This window comes from Triturus cristatus, chromosome 4_2, assembly GCF_964204655.1.
Source record: "Triturus cristatus chromosome 4_2, aTriCri1.1, whole genome shotgun sequence".
Taxonomy (NCBI): Eukaryota; Metazoa; Chordata; class Amphibia; order Caudata; family Salamandridae; genus Triturus; species Triturus cristatus.
This window is the reverse complement of record NC_140586.1, coordinates 429,257,366-429,281,138: the sequence shown is the minus strand read 5'-3', so window position 1 is coordinate 429,281,138 and position 23,773 is coordinate 429,257,366. Positions and strand designations below refer to the sequence as shown.

The window sequence follows — 23,773 nt, the reverse complement described above, 5'->3', positions numbered from 1 at the left end:
ACCATAGTAGTTGTTGCTCCTGACGTAGGGGCATTTCAGGAAATCGAGCTTCCTGCAGACAAAGCGGAGCGAAGTCAAACCACTGTTTCAGAACATCTATTGTCTTCCAGACCACCAGCAAGGAAAGGAGGCTTAGTCCATCATCTTCTTCTTCAAGCCCCGCTTCTGATGATCGTGATGACACTTGGGTCCCACCAGCTCGGTCTGAGAGTGAAGTACGCCACAAGACATTGCTTCTGAAAAGGAAGGTCCCAGAAAAACTTAGAGTTATGGAGGTAGATGTAGAAGAGGGGGGTGATGATGTTGATGAAGACGAGCCAGTCATCACGCACATTACTCCCGCCCCAAAGGGATTGGAGACCGACATTCTAACCCTATCCAGAAAGGCTGCTACTGAGCGGGATGTAGCACGGATCTCACCAACACAGGTTACACCACCACTACCTCCAGCTGCCATATTTTCCAAGGCCCGGCAGGGACCTACATCCAGCTCAACCACCTCAGTAGGAAGTGGTAGTAAAAGTCACAGTGTAGGTGGACAGGTCACATATTTTCAAGCACCCCCTCAAGTTCATCTGGTGTTGAAAGTGGCACATCCAGCAGTGCCAGAAAGTTCTCCTCCCCAGTTTGGGACTTCTTTTCTGTTAGCGCCAAGGAGGAGAACGTTGCTATATGCGCAATTTGTCGGCAAGGTGTTCGGCGTGGTAAGCTTGGTACAAACTATGGTACCGGAGGACAAGCAAGTCATCTCAGAATACACCACACTATTGTGTGGGAGGATCACCTACTTAAGTTAAAAGAAAGTAGGAAAACTAAACCCTTTGAAGTTGGTCAGGAATCAGGGAGCGATATTATTGTGGTGGCAGGTGAAGAACAGGGAGGCATTTCTAGCCTTGTCTCCAGTAGTGCAGTCACTGCAGTGGTAACGCCCACATCCTCCTCAGTAACATCAGAGTGGCACCGCAGTAAGAGCCATACTCAGAGTGTGGGTGAGACACCAAGGCGACCGGCGAGTACCTCAATGAGACAATCTGTGTCGTTGAGCCTTAGTGGGTTAATGGCACCACTAAGGAAAGTAAGCCAGCCTACCATTGACAGCATGTTTAGGTTGGAGGGGCAGTTCCAACGCAACCACCCAACGGCACGATTGTACAATGCGAAGCTGGCTAAAATGTTAGCGCTGGACCTTCTTCCTTTTTCATTTGTGGAAGGGGTGGGTTTCCTTGAATTTGTGTCTGCCATCTGCCCGAAAGGGAAAGTTCCAAGCCGGTCCTATTTCGCAAGAATTGCTGTTCCGGCACTACATCATGATGTGCTGGAATTGGTTGGACAAGCTTTGCAGAAGAGTGCTGTGCACAATATCCACCTGACAACAGACATGTGGACCAGTTGCCAAGCCACAGATTACATGTGTATCACTGCACACTGGATCTCTTTTGTGGGGGTTAAAGATCAACTATCTGCACGAGGTGTTGTTGACACAGCTGCGATTTTTGAAGGTACTCGGAAACATGCAACTGTAGCCATGTTCGCCATGGAGAAATCTCATACGGCTGAAAACATTTTAGAAGAGTTTCGCACCAAGGTTTTGGAATGGCTGCAGCCCAGAGGGCTTGGTATTGGTTTTGTTGCAACAGACAATGGCAGTAATGTACTTAAGGCCATGGAACTTGGTTCCTATTTCAGGGTTCCGTGTTTGGCACACTGCATAAACATTATAGTGCAAGACTTTCTGAAAAAAGAACCCATAGTAAGCAATTTACTGTCCATCTGCCGAAGAATATGCACTCATTTCAGCCATTCTTTTAAAGCTCGGAAGCAGCTGAGGATCATCCAACGTGACCGTAGGATGCCAGTCAAGGCACTCATCCAGGAGGTGGCAACACGTTGGAACTCAACGTATTACATGCTTGATCGTCTGTACGAACAGCACAGGTCACTCAATGATTATGTCTGGTACAGAAGCAGTGATGCTAGTGTTAAAGGCATGACCCTTCAGAGGGAGCAATGGACCCTAATTCAATGCCTCACTGAGATGCTGTCTCCTTTTGAGGTCTTCACACGTGAAGTCAGCAAGGAGGACTGTACAATGGGCCAAGCTATCCCATTGTTGCAAATGCTAGAGCATGAGCTGAATAATGTGTCTGAATCCTACAAAGGTGTAGAGGACAGAAGGCAAGCCCATGACTTGGTGGAGAGCTTATCCAGGCGCTTATCAGAAAATGTAAGGATACAAAATAAAATTTTGTCACAAGAACATTACATTTGTGCCACAATTCTGGATCCACGTGCAAAATTAGGACTATTCCGTTCTTTTTCCGACACTGATGTTGCCCGCTACAAAAGTTGTATAGCTGAAGCAGCCATCAAGTTTGAAAACGAAGGGCTGCTAATTAAAAGCCTGCCACATCAACCCACAACAAGTACTGATACTGAAGCAGGCCATGCAGAATCAAGTGCAACTTCGTCGGCTGAGGGCAGTGCGGTTGGCTCACAATCGCAACACTCACCATCACCATCGACTACAAAAACAATAACTGGATCATTCGGCCGAGTACAATCATTATCAGATTGGTATGTAAAGATGGGCCTTAAGCACAGTGCTGATGCACAGAAAAAACAGCACAAAAGCTTACCAGCAGCAACCCTGAACATTGAGCGGATGGTCCAGGCCTATCTGGACGACCCAACAGAGGTGTACGTTGATCAAAACCCAGTGCAGTATTGGCATAGGAAAAGGTCTGAATGGCCACAGCTCAGCAGGCTGGCGATAAGCTATCTGGCTTGCCCTGTCGCAAGTGTCTCTTCCGAACGTGTTTTCAGTGCTGCAGGTTCCATTGTAACCTTGAGAAGGACCAGTCTATCTCCCAAAAACGTGGAGAGGTTAACAATGATCAAAATGAATCAGCACTTCATACCACCGAATTACACAATGCATGAATCAACAGAGGAAGATGAGGACAGCGGCTCAGGTGACGGAAGTATTGTGTCAGATGATTACCTACTACTGGAAGATCCCCCAGAGTTTGAGGACGAGCTATACTTCCCTGACAATTAGGCTCGCACTTACTGTCTTCCTCCCTTTTTTCCCCCTTTGTTTGTGTCTGTTGTTCCGGTTATAAACTTGTGAATTGCAACCAATGCATTATCACCGTCTTCTAATCTTCTAATTTAAGATACAAGTTTCAGGTGTCTGCCATTTGACACTACAGTCCTCAGAATCCAGCTCCTCCGCTCGATCATACTGCATCTCCTGGTCAATTCCATTTCCCTCATGAATGATGATTGGATGATGGTAACAACAAATTCAAACTTTCCTCGTCCTTCCAAAACAAGTGGACCATGAATCTGATGACTTCTATAGCTATCCTCCTTCAGAGCCGAGAGAGACTGGCCATTAACTGAAAATAAGATGCAACAGGTAATGATTGATGCCATGCATTGTCCGCAGAAAAGCAGACTGAGTGATGTAGATTTTGTTGTGTGTGTTGCGCATGAATGAATTGATGTAATTGTGCACTGCCACTAATCAACATTCTACAGAACACACTAATTTTCCTCTTCTGGCAAACAAGAAATGTGTACTTCTCCTGCATCTTGGTGATACATTGCTTTTAATTCAATACAGGAAGGGGACTCACTCAATCTGCGCAATGCAAATGACTGTGACTTAACAGCACCGTCCATCATGATGATGGCGAAAGAGACGGCCTGCAGCGTTAACGAGATGAGATGCAACAGGTAATGATTGATGCCATGCATTGGCCGCAGAATAGCAGACTGAATGATGTAGATTTTGTGGTGTGTTGCGCATGAATTGATGTAATTGTGCACTGCCACTAATCAACTTTCTACAGAACACACTAGTAATTACTAATTTTCCCCTTCTGGCAAACATGAAATGTGTACTTCTCTCCTGCATCTTGGTGATACATTGCTTTTAATTCAATACAGGAAGGGGACTCACTCAATCTGCGCAATGCAAATGACTGTGACTTAACAGCACCGTCCATCATGATGATGGCGAAAGAGACGGCCTGCAGCGTTAACGAGATGAGATGCAACAGGTAATGATTGATGCCATGCATTGGCCGCAGAATAGCAGACTGAATGATGTAGATTTTGTGGTGTGTTGCGCATGAATTGATGTAATTGTGCACTGCCACTAATCAACTTTCTACAGAACACACTAGTAATTACTAATTTTCCTCTTCTGGCAAACAAGAAATGTGTACTTCTCCTGCATCTTGGTGATACATTGCTTTTAATTCAATACAGGAAGGGGACTCACTCAATCTGCGCAATGCAAATGACTGTGACTTAACAGCACCGTCCGTCATGATGATGGCGAAAGAGACGGCCCATTAACTTAAGATGAGAAGTAACAGGTAATAAATGATGATAATTAATGGCATGCATTGGACACCTGACTCTGAGCTATTGGTCTTTGTGTTTGCGTTGTTTGTTGTGCACAAAGTGATGTCAAAGTGTACTAGTGTTAATCTATCTTTCTGTACACAATAAAGAATGACTCAAGTCAGTAATATTTATATTTCTACTCTTGTTGTGTTATAAAAATTACACTTGTACTGCAGGCCGATCTTCAGTCAGTAGAAGTATCAGAGCTGATGATGAAGTCAGGAGGATGTTTCATGAGTGGCATAAAACGGAAAAGCCTAAAGGTAAACACGTGAACCACAACCACAGCACACCCAAATGTCTGTGTAGAAGTTGAATAGAGTGTAGCGGTGGGATGACTGCAGTGCATTGATTTTACTAACTTTAAATGTAAAATGCTATGTCTGGAATGGATAATGTGCTTTGCGTTTGTCCAACTCTTTGAGAGAAAAAAAAAAAGGACTCTAAAGTGTTAACGTAGGATGTGCTAATGGTAAGCACTGTGGGCCTGATCTCTCCTGTTACTGTTGAAGGTCTATGCTGGAAACAGACTACAGTAGAGATGATGCATATGCATACATGCCACCTCGGAAAGTGTTCTTGTTGCACTACACCATCACTTGTGCATTTGTTTTCACTTTCTTTCTGAATATCCCCTTTGGTTTTCAATCTAAAATTACAGGCCGGGCCTTGTCCAAAACTTTGTAAAACATTACAATGCATATTAATTACCTTACCAATCAATCACCTTTTTATTCCAGCTGGGCAGTGGCGAGTGGTGAGGCGACACACCCAAGATTGATGGACGAGAGGAGCAAGAGGAATGCCGAGATGCAAAAAACCAGTCCACATTTTTGACCAGGATAAGACAGTAACAGTATCCACTTTTCACTTCTTTTAAATAATTTGAGTAATATCTTGTATACATTCTTTACAACAGTGTGTTCTTGGAGTTGTTATTATCAATCATCATTACGTTTGCTCTGTGTTTACGATTCTTCACTACCAATATTTTAAATTTCTATTTGCTATCTGTTAAAGTATTAAGGCCGGAACAGAACAAGAAATAGAAGTGTATGTAATCCGGGTCTCATCATGCATGCATTTCCTTTTTTATACCTTAACATATGGAATGGATATGGTATGGTAGTCTTCAATGATTGTCGTTTGTTTGTCTATGTATGCATACTGTTTTTCTATGTCAAACCTTTCCCAAAATCCCCCTTCCCATCCAATCAACGGACCCTAACCCTCTTCCCCCGGGCTGTGTGACTTATTGTCGAGGTGTAACTAAATTAAATGTACACCAATACTTAATCACACACTTGCTGGGGCGGATGTGGTGAAAGCAACACTACTTCAATTTCAATGCAGAGCGATGATCTTCTTATTTCACAGGTTATTTTATTTAACAAAGGAACATATACCTCAGCATGAATTGCCGGCATTGATTGGATTTGTTTGTTGTCATTCCTCATATACAGCACTAACTGTTAGACTGTAGGCATAGCCAAGTCGACAAAACTATAGTTTGTAACTCTGTCTAGTAGGCTATCCTCATAACAACCAGCATTCAGTTTTTTTGTCAAATATTTGAGCATATAATTGTTGCTCGGTAAATTCTGTGATGTACTTCATTCAACTACTCCTCTAACAGTCTCTCAAAGGCGATTGACTATCTCCTTTTCTTTTTTTGGAAATGCTGCCACCCTGCCAGTGTATACTACTACTACTATACTACCACCACCACCCCAATCATGGCATGTATGAAAAAGGAAACCATCTTCACCATGCAGCCAGTGCTGTGCCACAGTTGGACATAAACATCAAGCACCGGTAAGAAAGAAGTTTGGGGGAGGCAGAATCAATAATGGACATGTTGTCAATGATGTCAGTTTCAAACACCACTCCAAAGAATGCATAGTAGGACCAGTCAATGAGTGAGGTGTGTCGCATCTATCTGTTTGTGTCTTATACAGTCAGCAAATTATTGAAATCAAACACACGCTATGGGCGGCCATGCACCAGCAAAGAAACAGTGTGATGTAAAACAGTTACCCCACCTACAAAACATTAACAACATTGCATGTAACATAGAAAAATATATTTAATTGACCCTAACAAATAAACTAAACCCACAAAAGCTAACCCACCCACCTCCCTAACCCCAACGACTGTCCATAGAAATAGAGAACGCCCAAACGAGTGAAGAACGAACAGGAATTAAAAAAGGGGCAGTGACAGGGACTAACTGGTGGGGCGGGACTGGAGGAGGACACGAATCTGGTCCTCTAAATGGGCGACGCGGCGTCTAAGGCCGCGGCAGTTGCAGCCACAGTGGGGGGGGGCACCGGAGATGGCACGGTGGCGGCGGGCAGCCGCCAGACGGTGGCGCCGTACCGCTGGAGGGCGGTGGCTGGGGCCCGGGGCACTGGAGGAGGCTTGAATTGCTGCTGCAGTCTCCTCCTCCTCCTCGGCTAGGACCACCAGCCGCCGGTATTCATGCTGGATTGCCTCCAGCTTCCGGCGCCGTGCCTTGGCGGCCAACTCCTTCCGGTTGATTTTCGGAGTAGCTGTGTATCAAAAAGAAAAAAACAAGACAATTGTAAAATATAGTCTTAATAAAACAGTAGGACAAGGTAATTATTTACACACATAGTGGCATGGTAGAGTAGCACTATAAAATAAAGCACAGTAGTACATAACATTTTAAATGTCGCCCGTCCTTCTTCCTTCCACCTGTCTTACACTTTTTAGTTGAACAGTGCACCAGGTGCTCTTCTCCATAAAACTTTCAAAGCGGAGTTGAAATCAGATAGATGAGGCCATTGGTTACTCAATACTCTGGCTCCTAGTCCTATACCAATTAAAGGGAATTCTAGTCTTCTAGTTCACTCTTCAAACGTCCCCAAGAACTCATACTTACTTATGACATCGGATAGCAGGCGGACTTTGTCCGCCCGCCATCCGACTGCTAAAAAAGGGTGGGGGTCCCGTGGGGACAATTAATTAGGATGATGCGCCCGGCACAGTGGCGGGCGCACCCTGTTATTTTAAATTTAAATTCTGGTTGGCTTTGCTGAAAGCAATGCTAAAATGTTGTGCTGCTTTTCCAAGCACAACATGACGGGCCTCGCACGGAGCCTGTCACGTTTTGCTTTGAAAGTCGGGGGGGTACCATAGCATCGGTAGGTACCCTCCATGGGGGCCCCCAAGCATACTCTGCAATGTGTGCATGCCTTTCCGTGGCGGACGGTAATGCCGCCACGCAAAGGCATTCCAAAATGCAGATTATATGGCTGCCGGTGTGGTGAGAGAGACACCACCGCCATATTGAACCCTTTTCCGCCTAGACATGTCTGAATATTTTCTACAGGGATGGCGGGAGGTTTGCCCCTGCTGTGACGGCAGTGAATTCCAGCCAGCCCGGCGGGGGCAATACGCCCACCATCCTAATGGGGCCCTAATTCACAACTTTACAGTATACATATACATACAGTACACCTTTGCAGTGAGTGTGCTGTCAAGTTCAACAATAGTTAAAGATTATGAATCTAACTTACCACCGCCTGCCACTGGTGCTGCCACTCCCCCTCCGTTGCTATCTGCAACTGCCGCATCCTCGCCCTCTGCGTCGCCTTCGCTGGCCCCAGCAATGGTGGTCGGTAGTGCGCCTAGAAAACATTACACATTTATTAGGCAACATATACACCTCCCCCCTATTGATCAGTAGCAAGGTTGAAAAATGAGTTAATACTAACATAAATCACTAGTACAAATCAGGTAGTAGTAGAGTAGACACTAAGTTATATGATCATTGTAGCATTTGCTTGATTAGCCCTAGCCATGCACATGTGACGTTACCTTTACCTTGCAGCTTCTTAAGACACCTTTGAGCCCACATGACCTGCCTCACACTGCTACTGTCTAGTCTACGCGCTGCGTACAGGCGGTCAACAAACATTAACAAGCCACTTTTTTAGGAAGAACTGGTGTACTACTGTTACTGTTAGTCCATATTGCTTATCCATAGATGCTACACTTTTTGGCACGGCTGAGAAATGCTTGCAAGTTGCAATAAACTAACGCACACCATTTCTTTTTTCGCATTACAGACGCAAGATTCGCTTCTACGAACCAGAGCTTCTGAACGATGCACCAACTACCAGTACTAGGTTCTTCTGAGGTGAGGGGTCCCTTCACTCACATCTTCATTTATAAATGTATATAAACTAAATTGCTATGGGATGGTGGTGCTGCCTTCCACCACTTCAGTTATCATGATTTAATTCCCAACTGTATAAGTGTAACAATGTATATTGTTTTAATGTTATTGATTTGCCGGTTGGTGCTGCTAAGAAAACAGTGTACAGACCTTCTCAAATCGAAATAAAAATTTTAAACTTACATAGACTTTGTGGTATTTGGTGTGGAGTGGACTAACTTACACGATTGAGCAAATTAAAGTAAGGGTGTGCATGTGAATTGCTTCCACGACAGAGGTTGGGTGTGTTAATGTTCTGGGTTGTCTACTTGTTGGTTATCTTGGGGGGAGGGTTCCGAGACCTAATAGGTATGACAAGACAGTACTATAGTCAAGCAGTGGAATTGTGGTGGGTGCGGAATTTCTGATTGAGGTGTGCAAGGAAGGTCCAACCTTCCATCACCAACATCCTATTTTCTGGTGCAAATGTATGTGCAAGATCCCTACAACAGTTGTATGTCCTATAGGGTATCATATCAAAATATTAAGAAATCTGGTAGGGCTGTTGCTGTGAATTTTCAAAGCCTAAACATCAACAAGAGTAAAAAGTAGTACAAGACAACGACCCAACGGATTGTATGAGCTACTGGTGAATATGAGTTTTATATTACAACCTTTCACAAAGAGTGGCACTGGCCAACTGGGCAAGACTAGCTACTACAGTACAGACAGACAGACTGATAGTATGTAGTAGTACTCAGTCATCATAGCGGAGGCAGGGATAAGCTTTTTGAAACCGTACAGATCGAAGGATAATTGGTGGTAAAAAAATAGCATTTGGAAACACACTATAGTTCGGGAGAAATGGGGCAGTAAAAGTTATGGAATAAGAAATATTATTAAAAACAAGAAGACTTACTGGGGCCAGCAGAGGAGCCCTCAGCGGTGTCCTCCTCGTGGTGTTCCTGTCCCGCCGACTGCCCAGTCCCTGCCCGTCTGCCCCTGGGTGCTGATGAACAAGAAAGATATAAGAAAGAGACAAACATTGATGGATGGTGTCAACTTAAGCAAATACAATATTTTTCAACAACGGTCAAAAAACACTTATGTAAACAATTGCAATAACTACATTGACCGATCTCATCTGGTCAACATGTAATATCGGGGGATTCGCAGTTCGACTACTTAAGTTACTATTTATCAACAGTAATCCATTCTTCCATTCTGATTCCAGAAAACTAAGTTACAAGTAAGCCTAAGTATTAGTACAACGTACCACCCAACCTAGCCCACCTATTCCAGGCATGCCAATTGTACATTAAGTATGCATTTCGACTGTATTCCTCAACAATGTGTATGATCCAATCATGGAGGACACATGAACATGACTAAATTTTTTGTATACACCAAATTTTGGTTTGATTGATGCTGATCTGCTACTGCTAAGTAACTGCAAAGCCTACCTCCACTCATTGAACAAACTAGAAAGGTTCTAAAGACTGGCGTACTAGCAGCACGTCACGTAACTGAGTGAGGGGGGCATCACGTATACCACTAACCAATTAGAAGCTCATACAAAGTACCTAAACCTATGTATCAATCCGCCCCTATCTATTAGTGACAGGACAAAGTAAGGAGTGGACGTGAGTCACTGTAGCATTACGTAACTTAATTTCTCTAAAATAAACTCGTAAAGAATCACGCTAAGCAAGCGCAAACGCAAAGCTGCAAACAAGTAAGATTAGTAGTAGCGCAGAAGAGCACCTGTGTCATAATCACAGAAGACTTTTAAACGTTATTAACCTGGAATGTATTGCAAGCAGCAACATTCTAGCTGGTTGGAAGGAAAAAAAGATATTCGCAATATATAACATAGAGCAGAAGAACAGACACAAAGTTGTAATAATTAAATAGGTACTCACCAAGCCCCGGGACCTCCACTCCTAGCAGGTCCAGCAGGTCCTGCTCACGGTCCAGGATGTCGGACCACCGGTGCGTCAGCTGTGCCTGGGTGCGCCGGACCCCAGAGATGCGCGACACTGCCCGGCGCACCTTCCCCCACCGCTGCCGACGCTCCCGGAGGCCGTACCCGGACCCAGGCCTGCCACCTGCTGCCAGGGTTGAGGGGAGGTGGCGCTGCACAAAGAAAATTAGTGCAGCCAACTCCGCCTCCCCAAATAAGGCCCGTGCATGCACCCCTTGTGGGCGCCGCCTTCCGCAAGGAAGGCGGTCGCGGCTCTGGCTGCGCCGGCGAACAGCCCTGCCCTTGGACATGGTTCTGGGGACGGGGCGGGAAAGAAAAGGTAAAATAAATAAAGGAGTAAAGGAAATAAATAGCGGGCAATACAAAGAGAAAAAGTAGCTAAAAAACAAAAAAAAAGTACACAAAAACCAAAAATATAGAGGCAGGAAAATAGTTAGAGAAATAATAAGTAATAAAGATCCAAAAAAAGTGGCTATAAACAAAGGATTGAAAAGATTTAGGGAGGATTGAAAATCAGGCCCCAGAACCATGCAATAGAGTGGAAAACAAGATGGCCGCGCCCGTTGCGACCACGTGCGCAAGTTCGCGCGATATTTTCTCCCTGAGCAAGCAAAAAGCAACGCGATCAAGTAAAAGCGATCGCCAACAGGAAATATCGACCGCGAACATGCATTGCGCGACCCGGAACAGGAAGTAAACAACGCCAGAGGGCGGGACAAGTGAAAACAAGATGGCCGCGCCCGTGAGCGACCGCATGGGTAAGTTGGCGACCCGCGAACACGCAAAAAATACCGCGAACAGGCGGCAAAAAAATTCCGCATCTTCGCGATATTTCCGGCGTGTTTGCGGAGATTTTCTGCATTCTCGCGATAATTTGCGGAGGTTAATTCCGCAAATTCCGCCCACCCCTAGTCAAGATACTACATGAAATACCATACCTTAAGGGTCAATGGTGATATGTTACACCTTCTGCTACTGATGCTGATAGTTTCATACATACATAACAATTATTAACTTCCATAGTGTCCACATATTGTACTAATAATTTTGTAAATACATTTAAAGCAGTGTCATTATTTGTCACATTGTGGTGTAAGTCTAATTCCTCTGGTGCTTCTAGTGCTACTCTATCTCCTTTAATATTTACCTCATCCAATGCTTCTAATGCTACTCTATCTCCTTTAAAATTAGCTACCCTTTCATTTGTGTTTGTGTTATTTTTCTTTTCTGTCACCATCAAATAAGGGTTGGCTACTGTTAATAATAACCAAATTATGAGTACTAAAAATATACTACATATACATATTCTACAACATTTCTTTATGAAATTTCGTTTTGGCCTTCCAGCAACCCTATCATCAGCCATTTTGGACTAAGAAGATTTCTCTTCCTTATTTCTAAATTCTGGAACTTTTTAAGTGGGTCTCACTTCTTCTTCGTCAATCTGTTCTGCAATTATTTCTTCACCACTTTCTTCATTTAAATCTAAATTCTTGAATTCACTAAGAATCATGTAAGTCCATTCAGGACCTTTGAACTTATTATTTAATATCCTCAGTCTTTGAATTCTCAGTTTAGGCCTACTAGTTGATTGCCCAGACTGGCTAGTGACTTTGTTTAGTTGTCCATGTTCTTCACTTATTGTTCTGAAGTGATATTTTAACCTTTTAACACCACCTGGCCAAGTTGTCACCTCTTCTGACCCTTTTGGCTTACACTGTACTGTCTCTATTTTCATGTGTTCTTTTATTTTCATTAAGTTGTAGCACAATTTGATTATCTTTGTTTTCAGAATCCCTCTCTGTCTGTCCTTGTCCAGCGCTTATAACAGTGGCCTCATCTGCCTGGACATGTTCTTCTTCCCTTACCTGACCCTGTTCAGGTTTTATTGCTATTTGTTCCTTTTCTTCCACCTGAACTTGTCCTTCTTCTTCTAACTGGTCCTGCTCAGGTCTTACTGGACTTTGGATTTCTGCAGCCTGAACGTGTTCTTCTAGACCTATCTGTCCCTCCTCAGATCTGTGAACATTTTCGTTCACCTCTGTCTGAGTATATTGTTCTTTCCTTGTCTGATCCTGCTCAGGATCTCCAACAGTTTGATTTTCCCTTCCCTGAGCTTGTTCTTCTATACCTATCTGGTCCTCTCTATTTTCCTGTGTCTCTAACCTGGTTCTGCTTCTTGTCTTTACAATCACTTTGGGTATTTCACCCATTGGTATCCAGTCGTCCTGACTTGTGCGCGGTTGTTCTTGGTCAGCTTCTTCAGGATCTGATATCCTAGATCCTTCAGCTGCCCAACCTTCAGCGGCCTCAACTGCATGAGTCAGTTGTGGTCCCTCTTCGTCAGGCGCTGGCACTCTTTTAGTATGGCTTGCGTGAATCCAGTTAGGCAAACCTGCACATTTTACTGCTCTTGTTGTAACCAATATAACCTGATGTGGTTTTTCCCACCTGGGCACTACTCTCGAGTGTGAATCTTCACCACCACCACCCAGTCACTGGGATTCAGATCATGTGCTTGAATCGGCTGCCTGGCAACTGCGTCCTCTCCAACCTGGTGAGAGACAGAACGCACTAGATAAGCCAATCCTTTGCAATAATCTAATACCAGATCATCAGATATATTCAACAGTTTGAGTCTTGGTATACATGCCTGTCTCATTGCTCTTACCATGAGAATTTCATGGGGACTCAATCCTGTATTTCTGTCAGGAATACTTCTAAGTCCCATCAGAACAAGAGGTAAAGCATCAGGCCACTCCAGCGGTGTGGATGCACACACCTGACCCAATCTTGCCTTTATTGTGCCATTCATTTGTTCTACCATTCCAGAAGCCTCTGGGTGATATGCACAGTGCAGTTTTTGTTCAATTTTGAATGCTTTACAGATTAATCAAATTATTTTATTATTAAAATGAGAACCTCTATCTGATTCCGACGTTACTGGAAAACCAAATCGTGGAATTAATTCCCTCAACAGTAGTTTGGCAACTGTTTTGCTGTCATTTCTTCTAGTAGGGTATGCCTCCACCCACCGTGAGAATAAGTAAACTATGACAAGGATGTACTTCAATTCCCTGCAAGGTGGTAATTGAATAAAGTCTACCTGCAACCTTACAAATGGTCCTTCTGCCTTTCTAATTCTTCCCCAACTGACCACTGTTTTCCTGCCTGGATTTATGTGTTGACACGTTAGACATCTCTAGCATAGACTCTCTGCGACATTCCTTAACCTTGGATTAAACCAATCCTGTTTTGATCATGGTGTCCCTACCTATGTGTGTGTCTCCATGATACATTCTGGCCATCTGTGAAAGCAGGCAATCTGGCATTACTGGCCTGCCATCCAGATATATCCACACATCATCCTCTGTCCTTCTCTGGCATCCTATTTTTTTTATCCATTCTTCTCTTCCACCTCATCCTGTAGTTGTTTTACTTCTTCCCATGTTTCTATTCCTGAGAGTAAAATAAGTTGACAGCTAATTCCACTTGTTTCAATTTTCTTGTTCACCGCCAATTTATTTCTGGCACAATACTGGGCAACCTGGTCAGCATACTTATTACCAGCTGTCACATAGTCATCTCCTGACTGATGTTCAGCACACTTGACCACTGCCACTTCTTTTGGCCATTGTATTGCTTCAAGCAGTTATTTCACAAAATTTCCATTTTTTATTGGGGGTCCTGATGAAGTCATGAAATCCCTCTGCATCCAAATCTGGCCAAAATCATGCACAACCCCATAACCATACTGGCTATCAGTAAAAATGGTTACTTTCCAATTTTTCCCAATTTTGCAGGCTTTTCTGAAAGCTATCAACTCAGCTACTTGTGCAGATTTGACTCCGGGTAAATAGGATGCTTCAACTATTCCAGCCAATGTGCACACTGCGTAAGCAGCACTTAATCTTTCCTCCTCATGTCTTAAACACGAGTCATCTACAAATAGCTCATGTTCAGCATTTTTCAGTGGCTCTTCCTTAATGTCTGGCCGGGGTTTAGTACATAGTTCAGTCACATCCAAACAGTCATGCACAACTTCATCTTTCACCTCCTCTCCCCGTACATCTGGCAATAAGGTAGCAGGGTTTAATACAGTACACCTAACTATTTTCACATTTTTAGCTCCCAATATGATTCTCTCATACTTAGTCATCCAACTGGGAGTAAGATACTGTGTTCAGGTTCTTGTTAAAAGAATCTCGACTGAATGTGTGACATACACTTTTACAGGATGTCCCTTCACAATTGATTCACTTTGTTCCAGACTCATACAAGTTGCAGCTACTGCTTTCAAGCAACCAGGTAACGCTGATGCCACAGGATCCAAAGTAGCAGCGAAGTATGCTACTGGACGTCTCATCAAACCATGTCTTTGTATAAAAACCGAGAGTGCATAACTTTCTCTCTCACAACAGAATAGTGCAAATTCTTTTGTGTAATCTGGCATACCTAAGACAGGGGCTTCACACAAACAATTTTGTAACCTCACAAAGGCTTCCATGCTTTCAGCATCCCATTCTATTGGGTCCTTTGCATGTTTCTTTGTCATTTGGATTAAGGGTTTGGCTAGTAGCGAAAGCCCTACATTCCACTGTCTACAGTATCCTACCACTCCAAGGAACACTCTAATCTCTCTCTGGGCTTGTGGTAAATGCATTTGTTTTATTATCTTTATTCTTTCAGGGCTCACTTTCCTCACTCCTCGTTCTATTTGATGTCCTAGATATCTGATTCCCGTCCTGCAAAATTGCAATTTCTCTGGGGACACTTTATGTCCACCATCAGTCAAATGATTTAACAAAGCAATTGAATCAGTAACACAGCCATCCCTTGTTTTTGATGTGACTAACAAGTCATCAATGTATTGGACTATAACTGACTTCCTGGGCAGTACTAAGGTTTCTAGACACTTTTTCAACATCTGATTGAAGATTGAAGGACTTTCTGTATACCCTTGTGGAACTCGATTCCATACTAAAATAAGGTCCTCAAACTTAAATGAAAAGAGATACTGGCTGTCTGGGTGTAATGGAATGGAGAAAAAGGCTTGGCATAGATCAATTACAGTAAACCATCCTGCCTTCCATGGTATCTGATACAGAATTACTGCTGGATTGGGCACTCCAGGGCAACAAGGCACCACAATCTTATTAATCTTTCTTATATCTTGAACTATCCTGTATTTCCCACTAGGTTTCTTAATGCCAATTATAGGTGAATTACATGGACTACTCATTAGGTCTTTCAGAATGCCTTGTTTAATCATTCGTTCGATTGCTGCTGCAACACCAGCTTTGACTTCAGGACTCATTTTGTATTGTTGAGTGTTTGGATAAACTGCACATTCCTTCACAGTCACCTTCACTGGGTCTACATTTGCCATTAACCCTACTTCTTTTCCTGTAAAGTCCCACACATCAGGATTTACTGTTGCTTTTAACTCATCAGGTAAATCGTCTTTTGTCATTAAGGAATACATCTCATCTACCACTGTGCCTTGTTTAGCTAACATGATTTTATAGACTCCATCTTTGTCTTGGGTCTGAATTGCAACACCGTCCGGTGTGCAAAATATAGTGTAATTCATTTTGCACAATAGGTCTCTTCCTAGTAAGTTTACTGGACTAGAGTCACACACCACAAAGGTATGCATTTCCCTAAAGTTGCCAATACGCACCTCCATTGGTTTTATAATAGGTGTTCTAATCTGTTTATTTGAAACGCCCTCTACTTGGATCGCTTCTCCTGAGAGGGGTAGGTTTGGAATGTCTGCTGTTCATACAGTAGAACGGGTAGCACCAGTGTCCAACAAAAAAGTAATATCTTTTCCTTCTACTTTAACATCAAGATATAGACCTGACTGATCTACCGGTAAGGATGCGCCAAGTACGCACTCCTTTTCCTTCCCCTCTCAGGCACCGTCATTGGTCATTGTCGTCCAGATAACTATTCTGTAAAAGAAATTGTGAAGTTACAAAATTTTTCTTACCACTTCCTTCTTGAAATCCAGTGTCCGCACTGTACTTGGCTCTGTTCATAAAATTTGGCATAGGGGCAGGTGGCAACTGTCTCTGCTGATTTACAACCTGCTGCGGTTGACTCATTATGACCTTATTCTGCGTCTGTGGATTTAAATTTGGATTTGGGCCATTATTATTCAGAATATTTTTACACTTGTTTTTCCAATGCCCCAATTTTCCGCACCCGTGACAGGGAAACTTCTTCTTTGCCTCCTCTCTACTCATTCGTCCTCTTTGTTTTCCCCATTATTTTCATTCTGGCCTTGTCCTTTCCCTTGATCCCCTGTCTGACTGTTTAATTTTAGTTCTTGGCGCTCTGCTAATTTCACTTGGGCCCACATTACCTTTTCTTCGAACTTTTTACCTGTATTGTCAATGTCATCTCCGCAGTATTTGGCGTACTTGAGAATCTCATCAATTGGCTTTGCCTGCCAGCACAACATGTGCTGCTGAATCATCTGAGAGATTTCTGGACTTAAACCTGACACAAAAGATATACAAAATGACCCATGCCCTTGTCGCCAATATTCTCAAATCCGCTATACTGCTTGAACACCTGCAATAGACGTTCATAATAAGCATGTACAGTCTCATTTATTTCTTGTGTCGTCCTATCTATCTTAACCCAATCTGCTTCTTTCTGTGGAATCTTTCCTTTCAAGAAAGTGATTACCTGGTGATATTTCTTCATTACCTCTTCTGAAGGGTTCCTGCTTTCACATCTCTTGGGTACTCTTCACTAGGCCAATCAACTGTAATTTTACTTTCTGTCCATGAGTCAACAGACACCACTAGGTCGAATAGACTATCCAAGTCCTTCAACAAAACCTTTGAAACCTTCACAAACCTTTCAACCTGTGGGTACCATTCAAATGGTTTATCTCTTAATCTCTGGAAATTATTAGTAAATGACAACATATCTTGTCTGGTCCATGGAACATGTACATAGCCTCCTCCAGGAAATTCTCTCATAGGGCACAATCTTTCTACCTTTCCTGTTTCTCTCAATAACATTTCTGAAGTGGTTCGATTTGCCTGTGCTTCTAACTTTTTTTTCTCATCCACCTTGCTTTCCATTTCTCTAAATCTCCCCATGTTTGCAAAATGTTAATTAATTCCTTAATCTGTAATTTTCTCCCTGACACATTCATGTTTTCCAAATCGTTATCACTAAATTGTGCTCTATATGGTTTCTGTAGTACCTTTGATTTCCCTATCTCAATTCCCATTTTGGAAGCTAGATCTGTCAATTTCTCATGCAATACCTTCATATTTCTAGTAATACTTCTACAAATAAACAGCAATTCCTCTTCGCTGTAGGCATTTAATCTTCCCAATCCCACATTTCCAGCTATCATCTCTTCCAATTCCACTCTTAATTTGTAAATATCTAAAATCTTAGCGGCTGTTTCGGCTTATCTCTTCCCTGTGCCCATCTTTCTAATTCTTCTGGAGATACTCTTGTGGCATTCTTAACTCCTGTTGAAATTTCTAGTCGTATTTCTTTCAAACAACTAGGTTTAATTTATCTGTCCTCTTATTGGTAAATCCATCAATGATATTTCCGAATCGCACTCACTGCCTTGATCATCCATTATTATATTTTCTTTTCTAGGCACCATTATAGGTGTGGTCATGACTGGTGGTTTGTAACAGATCATTTTATCCCCATACAATGGAAAAACTGGGCCTATGGTCACGGGTATAGTCAGTGCTTCAGGGTGTATATTCAATTGGGTTATTTTCTGCATTAGTTCTTCTTTATTTTTATTTATTGCTTTCTTTCCTTCTCCTGAAGTACCCTTCCATTAATTGGCTCATGTATAACTTGCGGAACCAAAGGTGTTCCCAAAACAGGGGCGCTAGGAGTAGTTCTGCTGGGTCCTTCCTGGTATGGTGGAGGGTTTTTCGTTAAAATGTCCTCCATTAACTCATCTTCTGATTCGTTACAGCAAACAAATGATTTACGGAATGCTGACAATGCAAACATTCTCCCCCACATCAAAAGGTCTGGGTTAAATCCATCGTTCTTTTGCCCACTATGCCACCCCAGTTTGGACCCAGCCATATGCAAATCAGTCTTGACCCTGTGCCCCATGGGGCAAATGCAAAAACAACAGTTCTTTTTGCATTTGTCACCCCGAGTGGGACGGGTATGCTCAGACGTGAGTCCCATGCCCTCCATGCCGCTGAAAACAAGCTATCCTGGCTGAAGAGGGGTGAAACCCCGAAACCGGTCCTAGGATGCTTCTTTCCAGTCCAGAGAGGACCTGGCTTGGCAGTTCGGGCTGGACTGTTACCATAAGGCACAGGGTCAAGACTGATTTGCATATGGCTGGGTTCAAACTGGAATGGCATGGTGAGCAAAAAAACTATGGATTTAGCCCAGATCTCTGTACTGGGGTGAATGCATGACATTGTTCTGCATTCTGTCCATCAACTGTTGTTTTTGCACTCATCTTCTGATTCCCCACAACCTGTCATTGTCAAATGTCTGGTTGTCTCTGTACATTTTCCTCCTGACTGTTCCTCCGCCATTAATACAGGATATAGTCCTTCTGTAACCATTGCTTGTCTCCATTGTTTCACCTGGCTATCTCGTGATTCACGCATCTGTCTAGGGAAAAATCCTCTGTAACTTCTAGAACTTCTAGGTCTGTCACGCTCAAATGCCTCAGTTTCCCATTCTTCTAAAGCCTCATACTATGTTAATCTAGGTCTGGGCTCTAATTCTTTCATTCACATTCCCAAATTATGTAGTATCCTCCCATTGAATGTACCATTCTCTGGGAAAGCTAACACTCCATCACTTTTAGTATATTCTATTCAATTTTCTAACCATACACAGGTCTGATAACCTTTTTCCATCATCCTGAATGAATCCGGGCGTTTTTGGGGGAGGGATAAGAATTCCCTCTCTAGTCTTAATTGGTTTATCCTTCTTAAAATAATTTTTAATCTTCTGCACAAATGAGATCCTTCTTTCTTCTCCGTACATTTTAGGATGACAATCTTTTTATATATTTGTCTCTGGCAAATCCTAAATATCTCCTAACTGGGCAATTCCCTATTAGTTTTGGATCACATTTCCACGTACAAATTCCACTGTCCAGTACTATTATGGCCTCTATTTCTGGCAACCAATTAGATTTTCTCTTACACTTAAGGTTTGACCAATCCCAGCGCGGCTTCTTATTCTTTCAACCAGTCAAATTCAGGCTCACACTATTTGTCTAGCCAATACTAGCACGGTCTTTCTGTGACGTCAGTATCACTCCTTCCTACTGACCCCTCCTTTACAATTTCACGTCAGTCACACGCCCGCTGCTTCCACTAATCCCAGCGCGGCCCTCTGTGGCGTCAGTGCAACTCGCGCAACTAACCCCTCCTTTACAAGATAACACGAAAGACTTATCTTCTTACAATTTTTCATACAAATTTCATGAACCATGACATAGAAACATTCCCTACTTTGTCTGCACCGCGATCACCAAAGAACAGTTGATTTATTTTGCTGCGAGTAAAACCTATCCGCTTACTCTTCACACACTACAAATAAAACTGTTCTGCTTACTCTTCATTCAAGCTCCGGCGAACCTGCTACTCCTTCGATATTACCCTTTCTAGGTGATATAAGACCAAAGTTTCACCAGTGAACTCTTTTGCTATCCATCACTCTCACTTTTACACAAAAAATATGTCAGCACTGCTAGCCCAGCAAAGCTTTTCAGTGCTATTCCAACAGACGAGTAACCTCACTGCAGTGTGGCTTCCATTCACCACCAGCTATTCAATATTCCCGGGTATTTCCAGACAACATAAAACAAAATACAAACGGGTTTGTTAATACATTATCAAAACCATAGCTCGGCTACCAGAATAACTGATCCAGCGGGTTACCAGCTAGAGATACTCACAATCCACATACTCACCTGGGCCCATAAACACACATTCATGTAAGCTGGTAAAATGCCACTGGGGACAATTTGTGTGATGTGCTTTCAGGTTTAATTTACCTTACCATTTCTTTAATATCTTTCTAAATTAAAAGTACTTTCCTCTGGTCAATGGACCTGTTAGTTAAGCCAGTATAAAGTGAAATGACGTAAATTGAATATTTAAATAACCACAGACTCGGGAAGACTATAAACATTTATCTAGTTAAATTCATGTGAGCCAAAACAAAAATACAATTCGTACACCGTTTTTCTCCAAGGAAGGAAAATCAATCTATCAAATATGTCAGTAAATCATCTAAACAATATTATTGCAATGACAGTACCTGTAGAGGAGAAAATAGAGAGAGCAGCACAATGACATACTACACAGAATTATAGTTACCTAGGATGGTGTGGAAACCCACCCCTTGGCCAAGGAGCTGGAAGCGTCCCCTGGGACAGCTCAGGTGACAAAGGTTTCAGGACAGGTTTCAGGGACAGGATAGATGACCTCTTCTAGATCCTACGCCTGCGTTGCACACCTCTCTGACACTATCTTCTTCCTCGATTCTTCCACGATCTTCTTCTAATTTCATTGCCCTATTTCCCTCCTCAATTCTTCCGCGATCTTCTTCTAATTAATTAGATTTGGCTCTACAATTTGATTCTTCTTCAGTATTTGATGAGCTCTTGGACAGCATCCTGGTCTCTCAGCATCTTAGTAACGCTAGCAGCAGCAGCCACATCAGCATCGCCATCAGCATCTCCTTAACTAACTAACTAACTAAACTACCTCAATTATACTTTTCTAATGGCATGTACCACCCCTAAATGTTTCAAATGTATGATGTTACTAATTCTGATTGGGAAGGAAAGGGGGGATGATCATCAAACCATGCTAAATTTTAACAATTTTCTTGTTCATTACTCAGTGGTCCCACCCCTTAATTTATTTTCCCAAGCTTTATTTCCCACCCGCATTTCATATCTTTATCAATAAAATAAACAGTTGTCTTGTTTATCCTGCAGGATGTCCATCACTTTCCCAGGACATGTTGCGAACGTGGCCTTTGACGGGATCGAGGCACACACTCATGGCTTCTGGCTGGTTGTCACTGCGCCTGCATGAGTAGTCACATGGAATATAGACTTTAGCATCACTCTGGGGCCCAAATATGAACTAATAGAGAGGTAAAAAAAAACATGTTAAAATCAAAATAAAATGATTTCACTGTATACCACCTATCTCTACACTAATCCCATTTACTTAAAATAAATCTCCCTGCATTAGCATTTAGTAACTAGCATGTTTTAGATTCAGCGAGACAGATGCTTAGCATGTGAGCCTTCAAGTGGACGTATTAGAAGCAAGGGTGCAGATGCAGAAAATTCCCTTCAAGCTTTAGTTTGTCAAGCTGCGTAGATGCAGTTGACGAATGCGCAGTGCAAATTCCCAGATTTAGCAGCCATTTTAAGTTTCAGTCTGGTTACTTGTTAGTAAGACACGTATGCAAGCTTCCTCTAAGCTAATTATGTGTAATGTGGTGCATATTCATCTTTACAAACATGATTAATACAGTGTTTTGAGTTATTTGAGAGGATTGCTTCTGAGCACGTCTCTTTTATACGAGTCCTTGCTCCATCACACCCATGCAGCAGGTTAAGTATCTGAGGACCACCAAATCTACAGGGAGAATGATCTCCTCTATAGCTGTTGCAGTTTGCGAGCTTGTGCTCCCCCAACCACCCCAGTGTTAGAGGACTTTTCTACTGGGGTTGGCTCCCAATATCCCCCTGGAAGGAGATTTAAGGAAAGACAAGACTTTCACCAGGCTTGTCTCCAACATTTATTGGCCTAGAATGAAGACAGATTCAGATGCATTCTCCAGGTCCCGTACAACTTGCCAGGACAGTGGAAAATCAGGGAAAAGGCACATGGAGATGCCACAGAAAGGAGTACGGTTCAGCCACTTTGAACTCCACTATGGCCACCTTGTTAGGGGACTTCTGAGCTTTGTTAGGAAGGGGTGGAAGCAAGCTCTCAAGAAACCTCCTAGGATGTGGTCAGTACATGCAGGCCCTCCACAACCAGATGCATCACTTCTTAAAAAAGTAAAAAGCAAATTAGGGGCCAATCAAGACATCATGAAGCTCTGGTATGACAAGAAGGCCTCTCTGGTGGTGTTTCAGCCAGGCCAGAAAGTATGGGTCATGGAACCAGTAGAGCCCAGTGCTCTCCAGGACCACTGGACCAGCCCACACAAAATAAAGGAGGATGAGGGTGAGTCCACTTACTTGTTGGCTCTCCAGACCCTTAGGACCCCCTCAAGGGTGCCCTGTGTGAACAGACTCAAACCTCACTTCAATAGTTCCAAAGTGAGCATGATCCTTGTGACAGATGAGGGGGGAGGAAGAGGAAAGCAAACCTCTCCCTAACCTCCTTTCCGCACAGTAACATGATGGGTCAGTGGAGTGTGTCAATCTCTCTTCCATCCTGACCCAAGAACAGCAGAGTGACTGTTACCTGCTGCTGGGACACTTTGTAGCACTGTTCTCACTCACCTTTGGACTAACACTTCTGTGCGTCCATGATACTGATACTTGAAATATTCCCAGGCAGGACATTCCCCTTGGTTGTTTTCCACTTTTATTAGTCAACAATACAGAAAGCTTCAGATGCATTCTGCCGATCCTGTCCCACATGACAGGTCTGTGGGAAATCAGGGAAAAAGCACAAAGGTCCTCTGATCTCTTTACCAGTCATTGGCACTCCCTTTGAAAGGGTAGGTATTGACATCATTAGAACCTTGGACCCAATACAGCATTAGGCAACAGGTTTGTCTTGGTCGACCATGCCAACCGCTACCGAGAAGCCATCCCTCTGAGGTCAGTGGATGTACCTGTGGTGGCTAGAGCTCTGATGGTGAACTTTACCTGTGTTTGTTTCCCCAAGGAGGTAGTGTCTAACAATGGTACTAACTTCATGTCCATGTACATGAGGTCCATGTGGGATGAGTCTGGTGTAACTTACAACTTCACCATCCCCTAGCACCACCAAACCAATGATCTTGTGGAGAGATTCAACAAGACCTTAAAGGGCATGATTATGGGCCTGCCTTAGCCCATGAGGTGTAAATGGAACATCCTCTTGCAATGCATTCTCTTTGCCTACACGGAGGTGCCACAGAAAGGAGTAGGGTTCAGCCCCTTTGCACTCCTCTAT

At 43.1% G+C, this 23,773-nt stretch overlaps 1 long non-coding RNA gene across 1 annotated transcript; it reads right to left on the bottom strand.

Annotated features, from left to right (window-relative positions):
• Positions 1–6,586: 6,586 nt before the first annotated feature.
• LOC146834523 (uncharacterized) lies at positions 6,587–9,600 on the bottom strand. Its single transcript, XR_014960303.1, has 3 exons — positions 9,522–9,600; positions 7,962–8,072; positions 6,587–6,971 (listed from the first exon to the last, which is right to left on the bottom strand). It is a non-coding gene; the product is annotated as an uncharacterized LOC146834523 (long non-coding RNA).
• Positions 9,601–23,773: the final 14,173 nt, after the last annotated feature.